The 17,573-nt window shown below is 28.0% G+C and overlaps 1 protein-coding gene across 1 annotated transcript in view; it reads left to right on the forward strand.

Moving 5' to 3' along the window:
- The window catches only part of LOC117171252 (mucin-17-like), a 90,515-nt gene that overhangs the window by 6,820 nt on the left and 66,122 nt on the right, over positions 1 to 17,573 (forward strand). The window lies entirely within an intron of this gene.

Raw genomic sequence — 17,573 nt, forward strand, 5'->3', positions numbered from 1 at the left:
ATGCGTGTGTGTGTGTAATATCATACCTTCGAATCGAGATGTGAATGTAGATGTTAACCCAGAATCCGAATTTCTGGTTGAAGAACCCGTTGGACCAGTCGCATCTCTTCGATGACGAGGCACGAAAACATCCTTCACGTCCTACATATTACGTATACGATCGCAATATCACGTATCCAATTAAGTCCCATATTAAAAAAATGTATTGCAGTTTCATAAATTCAAATGATTTTAGGATTTTAAATTATTTAGTCCTTTGGCGTTATTTTGGGATCATATATTTTGGACCTTGTATTTTTGGAAATTATATTTTTGGGACTTATATTTTTGGTACATATATTTTTGGGACTTATATTATTGTGCCTAATGATATTTAACCTTAAGACTCGGTATTCAAAGTTACAAGCTTAGTATTTTTGCATTATATTGGGACCTTATATTTTGGGCCTTACATTTTTGGGACCCATATTTTTAGGCCTCATGCTTTTTGGACTCACGGTTTGGTACTTACAGTTTCGAACTTACTGTTCTGGCATTATTCTGGGAGCTTATATTTTGGGCCTCATGTTTTTTTGTCTTACGCTTTGATACATAAGGTTTTGAACATTATTCTGTTTTTTGTCATTATCATGGGACCATACATTTTGACCCTTGTATTTTTCGCACTCATATTTTTTGGACTTATTTATTGGGCCCCATGATTTTTGACTATACGGCTTGGAACTTTCAGTTTCGAACTTAGTATTTCGGCACTATTTTGGGACCTATGTTTTTGGCCCACATGATTTTTGGCCTTACGGCTTGGAAAATACAGTTTCGAACTTTGTATTTCAGCATTATTTTAGGACCTTATATTTTGGGACCTATATTTTTGGGACTTTCTTTTTTGGGCTTAATGATTTTTGGACTTACGGCTTGGTATTTACGGATTTGAACTTAGTGTTCGGTCATTTTTTTTGGACATCATATTTTGGGCCTTATGTTTTGAGTCTTATAATTTGAGTCTTATTCTTTTGGGACCTATGGTTCTAGGATTTAAATGAACCATATATTTTAAATTAGAGATTTTTTATTGCTGTTTTATAATGACAAAAGTCGGTGAAAGTAAATGAATTTTTTATTAGTATTTTGTCGACCCAGGTCGAAACCCTTATTACATTGGGTTACAATCCATCGTATTTGGGCCTCGTATTTTTGAGCCTCATGAATTGAGACTTTTCGTTTAAAATGTAGTGTTTAAACATTATTTTGGGCCCTCTTTCTCAGACTATAAATAATCTTTTTTACATCTTCTGTCATAGATTTCCTGGAACTAAATATTCTTTTATTGTAATAGAAGAATATCATTTTTAAAATAAATTTACTATAGGGATTTTCAATAACGTAGTGGAGTTTTTAATAAAAAAAGATTAATTTTGTATAAAAAAAATAATTTTCAACAAAACGCATCACTTTTTAACAAAATAGTTGAATTCTCAATCAAATTTTGGGATCCAAAAAAAAAAAAAAATTTCAAGCTGACAGTTGCTTCACAACCAAATAGCTAAAAATAATAACTAAAAAAATTAAAATTGAAACAATATATTTGATTTTTGAACAAAATAATTAAATTTTTTAGCAAACAGTTGAATTTAAAAAAAAAATATTTTTTAACGAAACAGTTGTATTACCAGCCAAATAGTTGAACTTTCAATTAAAAAGTGACGACTAAAAAAAATTTAATTTTTAAACAAATATTTGAACTTTCGACTTCAAAATATGACTTTTCTACTAAATAGTTGAATTTTCGAATCAAAAAGACATTTTTTTTAGAAGGCAATTGAATTTTCAAAATAATATCTTTTTTTTCAACCAAAAAAGATCATTTTTTTAACCAAAAGATAAATTTTCGTCAAAAAAGAGGTCTTTTTAACGCAGCAGTTGAAGTTTCAACAAAATGTTTAAATTTTCAATCAAATAAAGAAACTTTCAAGCTAAGAATTTTCTATATACATTTTTTTGTAATATTAAAAAAATTGTTGAATCTCCAACAAAATGATTTATTTTACCAAATAGTTGAATTAAAAAAAAGAAATAGGTAGAAACAATAAAGAAATTTCGTCAGAATAAATACACTTTTTAATCACATAGTTGAATTTCCAGAAAAAATCATTTTTAACCAAACAGTGGCAATTACAACCAAATAATTAAACTTTTCAGAAAAGGTGACCAAATAACAAAATTGTTACATTTTTGAATAAATATTGGCATATTTAACTTAAAAAGATGAAGTTACAAGCAAATGGTCAAATTTTTGCAAAAAGAAAGTTAGGTTTCAAACAAAAACAGTTCAGTTGAAAAAACATTATTTACAATAAAAAAGCACGACATTTTTTTTTCACAAAAAGACGAATTAAAAAAAAAACCATGTAAATTTTCAACAAAAATGTGACTTTTTAACAAAATAGTTTAATTTTCAACAAAAGAAGTTAATTTTCAATCAAGAAAGATGGGCTTAAAACAAAAAAGATAAATTTTCTGCCAAGTGAAGAATTTTCGACTTAAGATGATTTTTTAACAAAATAGTTGAATTTAAGAAAACGAAATTCATTTTCAACCAAACAGTTTGCATTTAAGCCGAATAAGTTAAACTTTCAAGCAAATCACAAATTTTCTTTTACAAATTTTTAAATAAAACTGATAATAAGATAGTTGAATTTTCAAAAAAAAATTAATTTTTAAAATAAAAACATGAATTTTCATAAAAATAATTAAATTCTCGACAAAGTAGTTTAAATTTTCATCAAAGAAATGTATTTTCAATCAGGCAATTGCATTTACAACCCAATAGTTAAAAATAATAGATCAAAAAAACTTTTTAAAATAGTATTTGAATTTTTAACATAAATTTTCAACCAAGAAAGATGACTTTTAGAAAAAATAGTTAGATTTTCAACAAAATAATTGAATTTTGAACAAAACAGTTGAACTAATAAAAAATAAATATATGTTCCATTTAACAGCTGTCTTTGCAACCAAATGGTTGAACTTTCAAACAAACGTGACGGATTAAAAAAAGAAGTTACATTTTAAACCAAATTCAAATTAAAATTTATTAAAACTAAACTTCAACTGAAACAGTTGTATTTTAACCAAATAGTTTAATTTTATTTCCATAAAGACTTTATTGCAAAAAATTAGATTTCAACAAAGTTAATTTTCAAAAAAGAATTATAAATTATTAGCCAAAAAAATCAATTTTAATTCCAAAAGGGAAAATTTTGTACACAAAATATTACTTTTAAACAAAATATTTTAGTTTTCAACAAATACTGTAATTTTCAACAAAATCTTGGAATTAAAAAAAGAGCTGAATTCTGACCCATAAATATAATTTGACATTTCCAAATGAAAACTCGTTTTATTTTCGGATCGGTTTTTATTAATTCAGTTCGCATCTAAGTAAAAAAACTTGAAAAATGGGGAAAAAGTAAAAGTTTCTTGGAAAAAGGTCCAAAAAGAGGAATTCTTTAAAAAAGGAAAATAGGAGAAAGAGTGTGATGTCTGCAACAATAAGAATTTAATAGCATAATAATTTGAAATAATCTCATTAAGATACTATAGCTTGAGTAATTTGAGGTGATAAGAGTTTACCCACTCGGAGGAAACACGAGTGATTAATCGATACCTGTCTCACCCACTACGACTGTTACTACTTGCACTTAAAGCCCCGACTGCATTTATGTTCTAAAATATTCTACATCGATGCGACTACTTTTATTTAATTTCACACGTCAATCAGAAACATTTTTTATCGCCTTTTTCGACTTCATTTATATTTTCTTGAAAAGAAACGATTTTTTTATAATTAAAATAATGCAGATTGGACGAATTATTTTTTAATAATAGTGGATCATTAATATTTAAAACTGTTAAAACTCCTTTGCATTAAACTAATTAAATACTGTTATTTATAAAAATAATTGAGGCTATTTTTAAGGATGTAAAAAAAGTAATTAGCTGCCTTTATGGGTTCAAAAATTATCGTAAAGGTGTGGTTGTGAAATATAATGGTTAGACTCGAATTTCGAAATATTAACAATGTATGACATATTTTCTCGAACGAGTAGTTGTAACGGTGATATGACCTTTCTCGTACTTGACTTTCAAAATCCTAGTCTCCAATCTCTTAATAATTTGCGAACTTTCTAGATTCTCGAAATTCGTATTTAAAAGGATCGAATAATATTTAATTTCAAATCGAATAGAATAAATATTAATTATTTATAACTATTTAAATAAATTTTCAGTTTAATGATTCAGAGTACAAAGAAATTTAATTTACACTTGGTAGTTAAAAGTTAAAATGGTTTATAGTTCTATGCTTTGAAAATTGAAATCATTCATATTTGGGTGCCTTAAAAACCGAAAGGACATAAATAAATACAATTTTAAATATCCTATTCTACTTAAAAAAAAATCGTTTCTTCTTTTATTTGCATCCCTTCTTATCATTATTCAATTCAAAATTTTTTCGATGGCCTTATACATTTTTGTCTTAGCCTTTTGATCCCACACCTCTTTCATCCTTTCTCAAATTTTTTTTCTTGCCTTTATTTCTTAATATTTTTAATCAAGCTCTAAAATTCCAGTTTCTTATTATCATTTACAAGACTTCTTCCTCTTGTTTATCTTCTTTCTTAACCTTCCTTAGCACCTTTCTTCGTCTCCTACCTTTTGTTCTTCTTCTCATATGTGATACATTTTTTTAATTTTCCTCCTTTCTCCTTCCTCCTTCCTCCTTCCTCCTTCCTTATTCCAGCTCTATTTTTGTTTTCTACTCTTTATCACTTCAGTTACTGATTTGAGTACTTACCTCCTATCCTTTAATTTATCTCTAACCTTCTAGGTTCTTCTTATCCTTTTTTACTCTTTTCATCCTTTTCTCTAGCACCTTTCTGCACCTCCTCTTCTTAAGTTCTCTTCTTTTTCACCCCTCTTTGCATTCAATGAAAATTTTTTATTGATTACCTGCTTACGCTCTTCAAAAACCATTGTCTAGTTAATCTAGTTCCAACCTTCCTTAGCTTCCTGACCTCTTTTATCCTTTCTTAAAAATTTTCTTTGAACTTGTAATCTAGTTCTAACCTTCTTGTTTCTTATTATCATTTTCAACTCTTCTTTCTCTTGTTTATCTTATTTCTAGAATTTCTTAAGAATGTTTATTTATCTCCTTTTTTTTATTCATCTTCTCATCTTACCTTTATTTTTCTATTTGTGTCGTTCCTATGTTTAAATTCCTCTTCCCTATCCTTTTTCTATACCTTATCTCTTGGCTTGATTTCTTCTCTTTTCCTTACTTTCTAGTTGTTACTTCCTGCTCTCTTTTCATTTTATCCCTTTGTTTCAACCTTATTTCTTTCCTCTCCTCTAGCACCATACTTTTCTCTTTTTCATGAATCTTTTCATCCCTTCGCGATTTTACATTCTTTTCTGATCTTTTGTCTACTGATTAAATCCTTCTGTTCTTTGCAAATATTTTTTAATGACCTCAGTCCTCTTCTCTCCTTATCCCATGGCATATATTTTGAATGAAACTTTACCTTGTGTCTACAGATTATCTCTTGGTTCATTCCTTTTCCTCAACTCCTAATTGTACTCTTCCAGTTCATAATTATTCTCTTTCACTGTGTTTCTTCCCCTCTTATTTAGTGCCATACTTTATCTCCTTTCTGTTTTTGATTACTTCCTTTACTCGCCTTATAGTTTTAAAAGAATTTTCTTCTTCCTCTTTTTCCTTTTCTTACTTTTCTTCACCTCCTTCCCATCATCTACCTATCTCTTCGTTTACCCTTATCCAGATTCTATCTCAAATCTTCCTCTAACCTTAATTTTATTTTTTAATTTCTCCTTTTCTTTCTCTTCATGAAAGATCGTTTTCCATGGCCTATATTTAGAATATGAAAAGGTAGCAGAGTATCGATTATGGATTTACGCACACTTTACCACACTTTATCACCTTTATTTTACCTTTTCGTCTAACCTCCATTTTTCTTTCCCTCTTTCATCCTTTCTATACTTATAAATTTTTTTTGTTCTTTTCAAATCTGTTTTTGATTATCTTCTTTTTTCACCTTATATTTTTCCTAATATTTTCTTCTTACTTTCCTTACCTTTTTTTACCAAGTTTCTATCATTTGTCAATTCCATCTTTTAACCTTATCCAGCTTCTATCTCAAATCTTCCTCTAACCTTAAGTTTTTTTCATTTCTACTCATCCCTCTTTCATTAATGAAAAATCTTTTCGTAAAGCATATATTTCCAATCTGAAAAGACAATAGAGTATTGATTATGGGTTTACAGTCTAAGTTGTGAAGGAGTGTTATTTAACCCTTTTTCATTCTCCCTCCTCCTCTGGCACCATACTTTATCTCCTTTTTTTATCTTGTCATCTCAACTTTATTTGTCTTCCCCTTGTTTATCTTTTTATACTTATTAACTCCTTGCGTTTATTAAAATCTGTTTTTGAGCACCTCCTTTCTTCACCTGATCTTTTTCCTAATATGTTCCTCTTCCTCTCCTTACATTTTTAACACCTTCCTATCATCTGCCAATTTCATCTGCTAACCTTATCCAGTTTCTATCTCAAATCTTCCTCTAACCTTAAGTTTTTTTCATTTCTACTCTTCCCTCTTTCATTCATGAAAAATCGTTTTCTAAGGTATATATTTCGAATCTGAAAAGGCAGAAGAGTATCGTTTATGGATTTACAGGCTAAGTGGTAACGGAGCGTTATTTAATCCTTTTTCATTTTCATTTCTCCTCTGGAACCATACTTCATCACTTTTTTTTATCTTCTCATATCACCTCTATTTGTCTTCTCCTCTTTTATCTTTTTTATACAAAGAAACTCAACCACAGATGCCGCGCTCCCCGCACATCTCAAGTTACGCCTAACTGCGGCGCGGCGTCAATTCTCGGAAGGGCTATAGAAGGGAGGGTAATTGAAGGGTTTCACTGTACTTATTAACTCTTTGCCTTTTTTGAAATCTATATTTGATTATCTCCTTGTTCACCCTATCTTTTTCGTAATATATTCTTCTTACTGTCCTTACTTTTTCTACTACCTATCATCTGCCAGATTTATTTGCTAACCTTTTCCAGGTACTATCTCAAATCTTCCTCTAACCTTAATTTTATTTTTTCTTCCTCCCCTTCTCTTTTCCCGACATGAAAGATCGTTTCCCATAACACATATTTCGAATCTGAAAAGGCAGCAGAGTATCGATTATGGATTTACAGTCTAAGTGGTAACGGAGCGACAAAGAGGCCGGTCGGCCCCTTTGCTCCCGTGTAGCTTCGGAAGAGTGGAACAATGTTGAGAGTGAGGCAATTGGAGGGAAATAAAAATTAGCGAACAAAGGCATCGTTCGTATGTCTGTGCCTCTCTCTCGGTCGTTCGGTTACCAGAACATGAGATGCGGAACGAACGACCGAACGACCGCAGGAGTAGAAGGACCATGCTAAGAGTTACGACTTCGGCTAGGCTACTCGAACTGAGGAGAGGCCCTTATGAGTTGGGTCCGTAACCTCTGCCCGACTCCGAGAGGTTGGCCTGATTGCCTCCTACCCTGGATGGTTGATTGGCTCCTCTTGACTGACTCGCACTCAGACTCTTGACCACTCTAGGGCACATTTGTAACGCGACTCGTGACTAGTGACACCGTTATGTCTGGATTTTGTTCCCACGAAACCGCACACGTGCCACGATCTTCGTCCCCTCTCTCTCTCTTTCTCTCTCTCTATATATAAGTGTATCTATTTGTATAGATGCTGAGTAAACATACAGGTGTAACGAGATGCGGAAGAGGACATTAGTTTTGAAGACGTGTTAGGTGCAATAGCAGTTGAGTAATAGGAATTGTATTAAAAAAAAAATGCGTCGGTGCCAGGAGTCGAACCCTAGACCCTTAGGGAGCGTTCACTACGTGACGCTATTTTGAGTGATTTTTTACTCACCCTACCTCTTGTATGACCATTTTTGATATTTCAGTGACCCCCTCCCCCAACACCTATTTAAAGTTTAATGTAAAAAAATTAAGCTGACCCTGCTCATATTTTTAAATAATAATTATAAATTTAATTTTATATATCCGCCAAAGCAAACAACGAATAATGAGTTAAAACTATTTGATACTAGTATGCGAATAATTTTAATATAATTATCTATACATTTTTTTCATTTTAGAAGATTGCTATAATTTGATTTTTTTAAGTCTATCATCACATTTTTGGTTCGGAATTCATCTCTTTTGCTTTTTTTATCAAAAATTTAACTATTTCGTTAAAATTTTACTTACTTGGTGAAAATTAATTTTTTTAGTAGAAAATCTAATTGTTTTGTTGTAAATTATTTAAATTTTAGGTTTAATATTAATTTTTTTTAACTAAATATTTAACTATTCCATTTTTTGATGAAAATTTATAGTTTTAATTGAAAACTAATCTTTTCTAGTTGAAAATTCACGTATTTTATTTAAAAGTCATGTTTTTTATAGTGTATTCATTTGTTTTGTTGCAAATTCACCTTTTTAGGTTGAAAATGTAACAAATTAGTGAACAATTAAACTATTTAGTTTAAACTTAAACTATTTTTTTGGAAATTTAACTACTTTGTTTGAAATTTGGTTATGTATTTCGTTTATAAACTAAAAAGAATTTAATTTTTGGTTCAAAACTAATATTTTTTAGTTCAAAATTCAACTGTTTTAGATTATCTGTTTTTATTGAAAATTCCACTATTTGGTTGAAAAATCATGTGGTTTGTTAAAGATTCGTCTTTTGATTAAAAAAATTTCTTTTCAGACTAAAAACTCGAATTTTTAACAAAGGAGTTAAGCTCTCAACCAAGTAATTTAATTCTCAAACAAAAAAAAAATTTCACAAAGGAGATTAATTTTCTCCGAAGTAACACAAATTTTTAACAAAATAAATGAATTAACAAGTAAAAAAGATCGATTTTCAACCAAAAATAAAAACAGTTAAATTTTCAGTTAGAAAAATTAATTTTTAACCAAAAATGTAAAAGATGATATAAAAACCAGAACAAGATTTTATTTTAAATAAAAAAGAGTTGAATTCGACTAAAAGTATGAAGTTTAAACAAAAGATTGGAATTTTCAAAAAAGAAAAATTGTTCAGTTTCGAAGAAAACAAGTTTCAATTAAATTGTTGAATTCTTAAAAGAAAAGGATAAAATTCCCAAAAAGAAAATTAATTTCTCACCAAAAAGGATTAATTTTTAACAAAATACGTAAATTTTTAAACAAATAGTTAAATTTTTAACTAAATAGGATACATTTCCCAACTAATAGCTGAATTTTTGAACAAAAAAGAATACATTTGAACTAAAAATAACAAAATTTAATTGTCAGTTAAAACAATTATTTTTTAACTAAAAAGATTAATTTTCTACTAAATTTGAACTTTTTGGCCAAGAAACAAATTTTTTAAAACTGAAAATGCAATGGTTTAGTTTCATTTGAAACGATGAATTTTAAGCTAAGAAGATAATTTTCTACCAAAACTGATTAATTTTAAACAAAATACATGACGTTTGAACCAAATCGTTGAATTTTCATATATTATTAGAAAATTGAGTTACTTTTTTTCAAAATTTAACTGTTTTTTTGAAATTTTTTTTGTAGTTAAAAGTTACACTACTTGGTCAAAAATGAACTTTTTTAAAATTCATATTATTGGGTTGAAAATTTAACAGCTTTGTAGAAAATTTGCTTCTTTGTCTTTAAAGTATCTCTTCTGGTAGAAATTTTCCATTTTTGTTTGTTTAATAAAATTATTTTGCTAGAAAAGTTCGGCTGAAAATCAATCTGTTTTGGTAAAATATCTATTTAGTAGAGAATTCAACTATTTGTTTAAACTTTTTTTTTAGGTTATTTTGTTATTTCAATAATGAAATGTTATTTTTTCGTGATTCTTTGGTTTAAAATGAATCTTTTTAATAAATGTGAACATTTAAAAAATAATTTGTTTTCTCTGCAAGGATGATATCATAAATTACAGTTAACTCTTCATTTTCGGTGAAAGTTAATTTACCATGAAAAATTATGACTCGCATCTGACTGTGTCCTTAATGACTCACTTCTGGATGGTACGTTGAAAAAATTTAACGGTAACTATCATTACATAAAATATTTGAAATTGCCATTATTTTCCCCCTTTTTTAGTGCAATTTTTCCCAACCAAATCAGGTTTAATTTACCACTCTTCAGCAATACTTTAACGAAATTATTTCGCACTTACGTACTTTTGCAGCGGAAGAAAAGTTCCAGAAATCGAATTCGCAATCAGAATAATTAATTAATTAGAGTGGTTAAATCTTTGTTTTATGCAGGAACTTCTAGGCGTGAAACAACTAAGCAAGAGGTATTCGCATATTCTCACGCAATTGCATCACTTCAGATTCTAGACTAGATTCCACATTGTTATTCACTTTTTAAATTGCTCAGAGAAGATTAGAAACAAAAAAATTCACTGTTTTTTACTATAGACTTTTGAAAATTATTCCGGGACCGCATTAGCACGAGTGCTACATTACATTTTTTTTAAACAAAATAGTTTGAATTTTAACCAAAAAAATTTATTTTTAGCAAAAGATACAACTTTCAACCAAGTAGTTGAATTTTTAACCTGAATCTATTAATTTTTAACAAAAAAATTATTTTAAACAAATCAGTTGAATTCACTATTAATGTAGTTACATTTTCAACAGAAAAAGCCACAATTTTGTAAAAAAAATGATTGAATTTTCAACCAAAAAGAATATTTTTTAACTAAAATGTTGTATCCTCAAATAAAAAAATGGATTTTAAAAATAAATCAACCAAATAATTAATTTAAATTTTGAATCAGAAATGAAAAAGTTAAATTTTTAGCAAAAAACAACTAATTGAAAATAAATTAGTTAAATTTTAAACCAAAATAATGAATTTTTAGCAAAGGAATTCAACTTTCAACGGCGTAGTTGAATTGTCAAACAAATTACTGGAATTTTTAAATTAAAATTACAAATTTTTAATTAAAATGATGAATCATGAACCAAACAGAAATTGAATTTTTGAGAAAAAATTCAAATTCAAGCGAAACGAATTTTCAACATAATACATCAATTTTCAACCGAAATTAAGTTTTTGTTTAAAGAATGACGAATTATTTAATCTTCAACTACAAATATAAATTTTCGAACCAAGCAGTTGAATTTTCAGCCAGAAAATATGAATCATCATCAAAAAGTTTAATAATTAAATTTTTAGTTAAAAAATAATGCCAAAGGGATGAATTTTCGAATAAAACTATGAGCCTTCAACCAAAGAATCTATTTTTTACAAAACTGTTGAATTTTTAACTAGGAGAGATAAATCTTAAACCGAATAGGAAATAGGTTTTTGATACAAAAAAAATTGTTACGAGAAATGTAATACTTGTTATTTCTACAAAAAAAAGTTAACATTAAATATGAAACAGTTAAACTGAAAGAAAACGGAATTTCAACATAATTCATGAATTTTCGTCAAATTTTCGTTTAAAAATTAAGGCTTTACCAAAAAAGAAACAAATTTATAACAAATTAGCTAAGTTTTTAAAACGATGAATCTTGAAGCTGCAAAAAATATTTTTAGCAGATTTTAAACCACATATGGAAAAGATAAATTTTTAGCTAAAACAATTATTGATGAAAAAATAATTTTAAAAAAAATTATTTTTTAGCAAAAAAATTGAACTTTTAGCAAAAATGATCAATTTTATAAACTGGAGTAGATTAATTTTTCAATAAATTTTTGACAATGTAGTTCAACTGAATCTGAAAATGATGAATTACAAAAATTATAATTTTTTTCCTCAAAGAACATAAATATTGTCCTTGCTTTTCTTTTACTTGATTTTACTTTATAATTAACGTACACTAATAGAATTTTCTATTAATATTAATTTTATCTCTTAATTTGAAAACTGTGTAAGATTAAAAATGTATGTTTTTGAAATTTATAAACAAGAATACTTAAATCTTGTTCCAAAGTTGCATTTAACAATGTGCAATTTTTTTTGTTTGAAAAAAAAATTTTTTGACGATAAGTTAATTTTGAGTTCGACTGTTCAGCAAAAACACAATTAAATTTTTTTTTAATAATTGAAAAAATAGTTTATTTAAAGAATTGAGAATTGTCCTAATTTTAATCAGAGGCGTGTTTATTATATCGAATGAATGAGCAGGTAATCTTCTGAGACTTGTTATCCTAGGTCAGGTCAATCGGACACATGCGGTCTCTCACGACCCCAATCAGGCACTCGTGTGAATAAAATTGATGGAAGATAAAAAAAATATATATATTTATATATTTACATAAAATTGTGGTTATTACTTTGCCTAACCTGGACTAACGCCCATTTTTATTGTTCTTTTTTTATTGTTGAATTTTCAACCAAAAACATTGATTTTATTCTAAAAAAAAAATTTTTCAACGAGTTTTAAAATAAAAATCACAAATTTTTAATTAAAAAAGATCAGTTTTTGACAAAAAATGAAAAGGTGAATTTGCAGTTCAATAATCAAATGTAAAGAAAAATTTAAACAAAATAGCTGAATACTCAATAAAAAAGACAAATTTTCAACAAAAGAGTTGACTTTTCAACCAAAAAGGATCCTTTTTAACAAAATTGTTTAATTTTAAACGAAATTAATTAATTATTAACTCAGAAGATTAATTTTTTATTAAAACATACAAATTTGTATCCAAATAGTGTAATTATCAGTTTAAAAGAAGACATTTTCAGAATAATGGAATTTTTACATTTTGAATTAAAAAATTATTTTTCTTATGGAAAAAGACGAACTTTTCTCAAAATATTTAAATATATAAACCAAAAAAAGAATTTAACTAAAAATATCAATTTTTCACTAAAAATACAATATTTAAATTTTCATCTAAATAACTTAATTTTAACAAACAAAAATTAAGAAAAAACAGGTTACTTAGCATACAGAAAGGATATTATTTTTATTTTTTAGTGAATTTTTAAGTGAGAAGACTAATTTTTTTTACTAAAAAATACGAATTTTCACCAAAAATTTGAATTTTTGACGAACTAGTTTCATTTTGAAATAAAAAATTTTTTTTTACTAAAATTATTTTGGACAATAAAAACAAATTTTCAACAAAATAGTTTCATTTTTAACCAAAGAAAGGAATTTGCTACCAAAATTATATATCTTCAACTGAAATACTTAAATATTCTATCAAAAAATAAATTATTATCAGAAAACACGTTTTTTTCAACATAATAGTTGAATTGTCAGTCAAAGAGATGAATTTTCAACAAAAAAATGGGTTTTTAACCAAACTGTGGAATTTTCTACAAAGTAAAATAATTTGAAATTAAAAGAGATTTTCGTCAAAATAGTTGAATCCTAAAAAAAAGTTTAAATTTTCAGTAAAAGAGTTGACTTTTCAACCAAAAAAGATACTTTTTAACAAATTTGTTTGACTGTTTAATGAAAAAATAATATTAAACTAAATATTTAAATTATTGTTGAAAAATTTATTTTCAACCAAAAAATTAATTTTTAATGTAGTAGTTCGAACTTTAAGCTTTTTACCAAACTTTTTACCAACAACTTTTTACCAAACAAGATACAATAAAAACTGGAATACTTTTATTTTCAGATGAACAAATTAATAAAAAAGAATTTGATCAAAAACATGAATTTTCAACAAAACTTTTCAAACAAAAAGGATAATTTCTAACAAAATCGTTTAATTACCAACAATATACATGAATCTTTAACCAAAAATTTGAATTATCAATTAAAAAATATAAACTTTCAACCAAAAATAGAATAGATACATTGTGAGTTAAAAACATAAATTTTTCTTATAAAAAGACGACTTTTCCTCAAAATACTACAAATTGTCAAGCGAAGAAAGCAATTTTTTACTAAAATGATCCATTTTCAAACAAAAAAGTCATTTTTAGCACAGTTCTTCTACTTTCAACGCAGTAGCTCAATTTTTAACTAAAAAAATGATGAATTTACAATAAAAATGGGATTGGTTTATTTTTTAATTTCAAAAATTAATTTCTATAAAAAGGATTAATTTTCAACAAAATAGATTAATTATTACTTAAAAAGACGAAACTACAACAAAACAAAATTACTTTCTCACAAAATTGTTCTACATCCTACAGCTTTGAGAAATTTCTTAAGATATAATTGTATTTTCAACCAAAATCATGAATTTTCATCTAAGAAAATTAATTTTCTACTAAGAAATGATAATTTTTTACCTAAATAGTTGAATTTCAACTAAGAAAGATCAATTTTTAACGAAAAGTGGAATAATTATATTTTCAATTTAAAAAAATCAGTTTTTTACATGCAACAAAAAAATGATGTTTCAACAAAGAACTTATATTTTACCAAGGAATTGAATTTTCAACATAAAAAAATTTTCAATAAAAAAAAGTGTTTTCTGTAAAAACAGTTGAATTATCGACCCAAAAGGACAAATTTTTAAGAAAACAGTTGATTTTTCAAACAAACAAAAAATTACTTCTAAACAAAATTGTCGAATTTCCTACAAAGCGGTTTAATTTTTAACCAAATAATTGAATTGTCAACCAAGAAGAATAATTTTTTACGAAAAAAAAATATACGAATTTCAAAGAAAATACATGAATTCTCAACTAAAGAAGATAAATTTGTAACCAGAGATGGAATAGTTAAATTTTCAAGGAAATTAATTTAAAAAAGATGTTTTGCATCACTTGGCACTTATACCTGAAGAAAAAAAAAATAAATTTCGTAAAATTGCCACTTTTTATATTTTACGTTAAATAAATAATTATAAAAAAAGGAAATTAAAGAATCAGACTTGACACATCTCTTTAAAATGTAATTAGCTTCAATTCACGGAAATTATCTTCCAAATCGCATGAAAACTAAAAGCTATATATTTTTTTAAAGAGTAAATCTCATCTCTGGCCCACTTCTTATTATCTGCTGGAACTTAGGCTTATTTTTGAAAAACAAAATTCAAATTTGTGTCCTCAATAGAAAAGGTGGTAAGCAAAGTAGATGGTTCGAGTTAGAATTCAGGCTGAGATAGAATTGTTCCTATTTATTCAACAAAATCTGGACCAAAAAGCTTTTAAAATATCACTAACTTTTGAATTGCTATTTCAGCTTTAAAATTTCTGAAGGTAGTCTTTCCTTAGTGCCAAAACATTTCTATTGAATCAAAATAAAAAAGAAACTCGAAAATTTAATGAAAAACAAAGATTGAAGACATTTTTGAAGAGTAAACTCCTCCTCTGGTCGAATACTGACAAAACCTGGCCCACTACTAGTTATCTACTAGAAATGATCTTTATTCTTAAAATAAAAAAATAAAATTTGTGCCCTCAATAGAAAAGTAAAACAGGAAGCAAGTGGCACTTTAGAGTAGTGAAGTAGAGAAGTACTGAATCACGATTGTAGACTCAATTCCTGCCTCTTGAATAAGGAACTGATCATCAGTCTGAAAAATCACATGATTGGACAAAGGCTTGATCGTGCATTCTAATGGATGATTCTCCTGGTGAAAAGCGTCCTGGGACGTTGTTCATTAAATGAAAAATGCAAAGCGATTTTACCGCTAACTCGTGGGGATTTCATGTTCACGGGTGCAGTAATTCCCACAAGGGAATTAAAAAGAAGCGACGATCCACCGTAATTACAGCATAGAGTTGTTGTTCTATTTTTGCATTATTTCCAGGAACTTAAAGCCGGGAGTTTATTGACTGAGCGAATGTGTCGGTATGTGGAGTACTCCTCTTGAATTGGAGATGGTCGTTGCATTGGCCATTTTGCTATGTAAGGCTCGTCGACCGCTATCAAGACTTTGAATAACATTACTGGCTTCTAGGTCTCGGTGACTGGGTCGTATAGACCGTTTTGCGATCAGATACCAATGACTCTGCTTATTTTCGTGAAGTTATTTTTACCCGCTTTGTTCGGATATGAATTGCTATTTCAGCTTTGCAAGTCCTCGTGCCAGTCTTTAAGAAAATTTTTATACAGAATTGTGTAATTAGATAGGGTAGCTGACAAAATTTGCGCGGGTATGCAAAGTAGATGATCCGGGTTCGAATCCGAGCTGAGGTAGATTTTTTTCTCGATTTTTTCTACAAAATCTGGACAAAAAGAATTAGAATGACATTATTGGCTTCCAGATTTCGGTGACTGGATCGTATAGATCTTTTTGCGATTAGATACCACACAGCAAACATGGTTACAGAATAGATCTGTAACTGTTCTAGAACACAAAAGAACGTGTTCGAGAACAGCTTAGTAACAGGTTACGAACATGCGAGCAACTATGTCATCCCCCATACGCTTGAACAATTCTGTAACAGTTCTAGAACGCTGTGACAACTGATCTGTAACATTTCTAGAATAATTCGAGAACTCAATTACAAATGTTGTATAACAAATCTTAAACAGATCTATGACGTTGTTACGAGCGATCTGTAACATTTTTAGAACTTTGGTACGCTGCATTGTAAAAAATCTAGAACAATTCTATAACAGTTCTAGAACGTTGTGACAACCGATATGTTACATTTCTAGAATAATTCTAGAACTCAATTATAAATGTTTTATAACAAATCTGTAACATTTCTAGAACTTTGGTACGCTGCATTGTAAAAAATCTAGAACAATTCTATAACAGTTCTAGAACGCTGTGACAACCGATATGTAACATTTCTAGAATAATTCTAGAACTCAATTATAAATGTTGCATAACAAATCTTTAACAGATCTATGACGTTGTTACGAGCTATCTGTAACATTTCTAGAACTTTGGTACGCTGCATTGTAAAAAATCTAGAACAATTCTATAACAGTTCTAGAACGCTGTGACAACCGATCTGTAAAATTTCTAGAATAATTCTAGAACTCAATTACAAATGTTGTATAACAAATCCTAAATAGATCTATGACGTTGTTACAAGCGATCTGTAACATTTCTAGAAACTTTGCTACGCTGCATTGCAAAAAATCTAGAACAATTCTATAACAGTTCTAGAACGCTGTGACAACCGAGCTGTAACATTTCTAGAATAATTCTAGAACTCAATTACAAATGTTGTATAAAAAATCCTAAACAGATCTATGACGTTGTTACGAGCGATCTGTAACATTTCTAGAACTTTGGTACGCTTCATTGTAAAAAATCTAGAACAATTCTATAACAGTTCTAGAACGCTGGGACAACCGATCTGTAAAATTTTTAGAATAATTCTAGAACTCAATTACAAATGTTGTATAACAAATCTTAAACAGATCTATGACGTTGTTACGAGCGATATGTAACATTTCTAGAAACTTTGCTACGCTGCATTGCAAAAAATATAGAACAATTCTATAACAGTTCTAGAATAATTCTAGAACTCAATTACAAATGTTGTATAACAAATCTTTAACAGATCTATCACGTTGTTACGAGCGATCTGTAACATTTCTAGAACTTTGG

This window comes from Belonocnema kinseyi, chromosome 4 (genome assembly GCF_010883055.1).
Source record: "Belonocnema kinseyi isolate 2016_QV_RU_SX_M_011 chromosome 4, B_treatae_v1, whole genome shotgun sequence".
NCBI lineage: Eukaryota > Metazoa > Arthropoda > Insecta > Hymenoptera > Cynipidae > Belonocnema > Belonocnema kinseyi.